The sequence below is a fragment of the Helianthus annuus genome, chromosome 3 (genome assembly GCF_002127325.2).
Source record: "Helianthus annuus cultivar XRQ/B chromosome 3, HanXRQr2.0-SUNRISE, whole genome shotgun sequence".
Lineage (NCBI taxonomy): Eukaryota > Viridiplantae > Streptophyta > Magnoliopsida > Asterales > Asteraceae > Helianthus > Helianthus annuus.
Genome location: NC_035435.2, coordinates 56,646,479 through 56,652,302, shown reverse-complemented (window position 1 = coordinate 56,652,302; position 5,824 = coordinate 56,646,479).

Below are 5,824 nucleotides of genomic sequence, written 5' to 3'. Positions count from 1 at the left end.
CCTTGTTACGACTCTAATGGATCTTAGAATCCATGAAATCATACCAACTCTTTTGAGTTTCAATAGTGTCAAGAACAAGAGTTATGTGTACAAGATGATTATTTTCACCTATGTTACTGTGACAACTCGAAATCTAGAACCTTCGTTGTGTCTTGATGCGATATACTTGTACGTTATGTGATTAGTTGAATGATTAAACTTAATGATAATGTGAACCTTTTTATGTGATATGTGCTTGTTATGTGTGCATTGTATATATGTGTATGTGTTATATGTGAACCGAGAACCCGACACGAAACAACGGACCCGACTCGAGACCAAGAGGTCTCGAGTGAATAGTGGCCGGTTGGGCCATTGGGCCGAAAACACCCACTCGAAACCCATGAAGGGTGCACACTTGGAACTAGCCTATATATAAACCAACCTTAGTTAGTTTTTGCCATTTGTTGAACATTACACCCACACACTCTCCTACTTCTCTCTCTCACTAAAAACTCTAGAACACAAACACTTCATCATTCTCGGATTTGGACTTGGATCGGCTCACACACACACCCGGTTGGAAGCTTTTCACACACCCTCGAAACCCATAACCGGTTAGTGTTCTTGATGTTTTGTTGAATGTTAGTGTGTTCATGTTATGTTTGTATGATGAGATTATGTGACAATATGTTAAGTTGTTGAGTTATACATAATGTTTTGAAAAGAAATCGGTTCATGAATGTTTCTTGTTATGAGTTGAACTATACATAAATATTTGATGATGAAAATGGGTTCATTGTATGTTAAAAAGGTGAATGATGATATTGGTTGCACTTGGATTAGATCCGAAAAGTTTGGGTGTTTATACTAAAATCGGCTAATGAATATGTTTGTCAAGTAGGATGCATGCTAGTAAATTGTATCTTGATAGTTGTTTATAGTTTTGGTTGAATAAGTGTTGTTTATGTTATAAAGAACTTGAATATGTGTTTGAACATAGGAAGAACACTTTGAATGATAGTTGAAGATTGAAAACCCTTGTGATTTTGATCCATCTTTGACTAATAGCCTGATTAGGAAAACTGTTAGTGGAATGCTATTGGTTATTTCCTGATTTGGGCCTGATTATATTGTACCATTAATCTGACTACATCTGCATCAACACGTGAACGTGAAAACGACTGCTACCGACTCGCAATCACCCGGTTGCGACTCGCAACCACAGCGTGATGACTCGAGACCACGCGGTTGCGACTCGCAACCATAACAGGACAAGCCGAGACCACAGGTTACGAGTCCCGTTGCGACTCGAGACCTCAGCATGATGAACCGAAACCATGGTTGCGACACCGGTTGCGACTCGCAACCATCCATGATCAACACACAGCATGACTCGAGACCATGCTTGCGAGTCCGGTTGCGACTCGAGACCACACTATTGGGCCTAAGTTAGTGGGCCGGACTTATGAATTTCTGTGCTACTGTTAACGTGTTATTTGGGCCTGTTATCACAAGCCCAACTGTTTAGGCCTCACACTTAGACTTTGGGTTGTATTTGACTGTAACCGTGAACTGTGTATGTTAAACGTGTTTGCCATACGTGTTGAACATGCGTGCACTGCTTGGTTTGAATCTGATTATAAGTGATATCCGTGTTAGGACGTTATTGACTACTTGCGACTTGATTGACTTTCTGTGATTAACTGCCGAGCAAACCAAGGTGAGTTCACACCCTCTACAAAGCATGGGATTCCCTGGGTTGGGAACGGGGTTAAGGAACGTGGGTTCCTCGTCCTCCTTGGGTAGGACGTCTGTGGTTCAGGAATGTGATTCCTCGTCCGGATGGACGGATAAACGTACTAGACTAAATCTCTATCACGAAGTCCCTCCTTTTTGTATCGACTAATCGCCGGGCCAATGGCGAGCGGGTCATTAGTTAGATAGCGCTATTTAGGTCTGACAAGCCTCACACCGTGCCGCAGAGGACGGGCGTGAACTAATGGATCTGGGGCACGTCAATGATGATAGACATTGATGTTTTCAGGGCACATAAACATGACTACAGTCAGCAGTCGATATGGTAACGAGTCTAGTGTACGCATGGGGTAGCCCCCACGGCCGAAATGCCTGATAACTACATGGGGTAGCCCCCACGGCCGGAGTGCCGGAGTAACTGGGAACGAACATGTCACGTTTTTAAACTATGGGGTAACCCCCACGGCAGGATGCCAGTTAAAGTAAACGGTTTTCGAAACAACTAAAACGAACGCCCACCCGTGAACTCACTCAACTAGTTGTTGACTCGTTACTACATGCTTTGCAGGACCATAGGTACTCAGTGGGAGCTTGCATGGAGGAGGATCGTTGTGGGACAGGGATTGCTACATGCTATGTTAAACTTGAAACTTTTGGAACTTATGTTATAACTTTAAACTTATGCTTCCGCTTGCAACTTAAACTTATTTGTTTTGAAACACCAATCGTATTGGTTAAACTTTTATAACTGTTTATATACTTGTTCAGTATGATTGGTGGCTGGATCCTGGTCAGTCACGCCTCCAAGCGGAAGTACTCCGCAGGTGGGATTTTGGGGGTGTGACAGATTGGTATCAGAGCCATTGGTTATAGTGAACTTGGTTTTAATAAAGGAGAAACGTTTTTGTTAAAACCAGACTATAACCGGTTTAGTGCTCAACGGTCCACAACGACACTTCGCTCCTCATGCAAGGCTCGACGTTCTAGGTAATATGATGTATGTATATTGCCTACTTGTTAATTGCGTAGTACATTGCTCATGGTATGCTCGATTAGTATAACTACTGTTGTTTGAACACGTGCGTGCTTACTCTGTCCCACTATCGTACTTTCGCGAACCTCTCTCACACGTGTTACTCTTATTATGAAGAACCATGTCTGGACGTGTTAACATGACACAAGCCCAGTTGACGGCTTTGATCAACGAACGAGTTGCCGCAGCGCTCGCAGCTGCACACGCGGGAGGTATATCCTGCAGTCCGAAATTGTTCTAGGATCATTTGGATCCTACTCTCGTGAACCAACCTTTGTGTTAAACTCTGTCTTTCTTTCACCTACCTTAGGTCAGTATGCTCAGGCACCGGTGTGCACTTTTAAGACCTTTATGGACTGTCGACCCACAACTTTTAGCGGCACTGAAGGAGCAGTAGGTCTCCTACACTGGTTCGAGAAACTGGAGTCTGTGTTCGAAATGTGTGAATGCCCTGAAGCGCGCAGGGTGAAGTATGCTACTGGTACTCTCGAGGGTTTGGCCCTCACGTGGTGGAATGCTCAAGTGCAGATGTTAGGGTTGGTTGCTGCCAACGCCACCCCATGGGAAAACTTCAAGGAAATGATCAGGGAGGAATACTGCAGTCGTGACGACATTCACAAACTGGAAGATGAGTTCTACAATCTTAAGATGTCGGGGTCGGAGATTGAGGCATACACTAAGAGATCACATGAGCTTGCCTTGTTGTGTCCTACTATGGTGGACCCTCCGTATAAGCGAATTGAACTCTATCTCAAGGGCTTGGTGCCAGAAATCCAAAGTCATGTGACTTCAGCGAACTTGACTACTATCCAACAGGTCGTACAGTTGGCTCACCGTCTCACTGACCAAGCGGTGGAGCAGAACAAGTTACCGAAGCGTATAGGTACTGCAACTACTTCTGGTGCTTCTAGTGGGGATAAACGGAAATGGGATGGAACTTCAAGCAGGGGTTCAACTTCTGTGCAAACTCAGTCTCAGCAGAGAAAGACGGACGATCACAAGAGCCCCAGTCAGCAATCGTCCGGTGGTCAAAGTCATGGTGGGTACAAAGGGAATCACCCCAAATGCAATCGTTGCAACCTACACCACAGTGGGCCATGCACCAGGGGCAACTGTCATCGATGCAACAAGCCTGGTCATGTTGCAAAGGATTGCAGGAGCGCATATCCCGTCAATCAGAATCGTCAGCAGCCTCAGCAGAACCAGCGACAGCAGCAGGGTAACAATAAAGGATGCTTTCAGTGTGGAGCTGAAGGCCACTTCAAGAAAGATTGTCCCCAACTGAACCAGAACAACAACAACAACAATCAGGGGAATGGTAACAATGGGAACAACAACAATGGTGCTAGGGGACGAGTGTTCGTGATTGGTCAAGGTGAAGCAAGGAATGATCCCAACGTGGTGACGGGTAAGTTCCTTCTCGACGACTTTTATGTTACAGTCTTATTTGATTCGGGTGCCGATACTAGCTATGTGTCACTAGAAGTTAGTAAGATGCTTAAGCATATTCCTACACCCCTGAGCGACAAGCACACTGTAGAGCTAGCTAATGGTAAGAGTTTGGAAGCCTCACACGTAGTCAAGGGTTGCCAGCTTATTCTCGCTAATCAGACCTTCGCTATCGATCTTATTCCTATTGTCTTGGGTAGTTTCGACGTTGTCATTGGGATGGATTGGTTATCCCGACACCGAGCAGAGATTCTTTGCAACGAGAAGATCGTTCGTATTCCTGGTTTAGGTAGTGAACCTCTCATGATTCGTGGCGACAAGAGAAGTGCTGTTGAGAACATCATCTCTCTTCTTAAGGCCCAGAAATGCTTACGAAAGGGCCACACTGCGATTTTGGCTCTAGTTACTGATACCACAGAGAAGGAGAAGAAGTTAGAAGATTTTCCAGTTGTACGTGACTATCCTGAGGTATTCCCTGAGGAATTACCTGGTCTTCCGCCCCATCGCCAAGTCGAGTTTCAGATTGATTTAGCTCCTGGAGCCGCGCCTGTAGCCCGTGCACCTTATCGTTTAGCGCCATCAGAGTTGGAAGAACTCTCCACGCAACTACAAGAACTCTTGGATAAGGGTTTTATTCGTCCTAGCTCATCGCCTTGGGGAGCTCCAGTGTTATTTGTGAAGAAAAAGGACGGTACCTTCAGAATGTGTATCGACTATCGCGAACTCAACAAGGTGACTGTGAAGAATCGTTATCCTCTACCGCGTATTGACGACTTGTTCGACCAGTTGCAGGGGTCGAGCTACTATTCAAAGATCGATCTGAGATCGGGATATCACCAGTTGAGGGTTCGAGAAGAGGATGTCTCTAAGACAGCCTTTAGAACTCGATATGGGCACTATGAGTTTTTGGTCATGCCGTTTGGGCTGACGAACGCACCGGCAGTTTTTATGGATTTGATGAATCGAGTTTGCAAGCCGTACCTGGACAAGTTTGTTATAGTCTTTATCGACGACATCCTGATCTATTCTAAGAGCAAAGAAGAGCACGAACAACATCTACGACTTATTCTGGAACTCCTTCGGAAGGAACAGCTTTACGCAAAGTTCTCGAAATGCGACTTCTGGCTTCGTGAAGTCCATTTCCTAGGGCATGTGGTGAACAAGGATGGGATTCACGTTGATCCATCCAAAGTGGAATCTATTAAGAACTGGCCTGCGCCTCGCACACCAAAGGAGATTCGCCAATTTTTGGGATTGGCAGGTTACTACAGGAGATTCATTAAGGATTTTTCTAAGATCGCGCAGCCTCTCACGTTGTTAACACAGAAAGGCGTTGTTTATCATTGGGGAAATGCACAAGAGTTAGCTTTTCAGCATCTAAAGGATAGACTTTGTAGTGCACCTATCCTTTCACTGCCAGAGGGCACAGAAGATTTTGTGGTTTACTGTGACGCATCAATTCAAGGTCTTGGTTGTGTATTGATGCAACGAGATAAAGTCATAGCCTACGCCTCACGACAACTCAAAGTACACGAGAAGAACTACATGACGCATGATTTAGAGCTGGGAGCTGTTGTTTTCGCACTTAAGTTATGGCGGCATTAC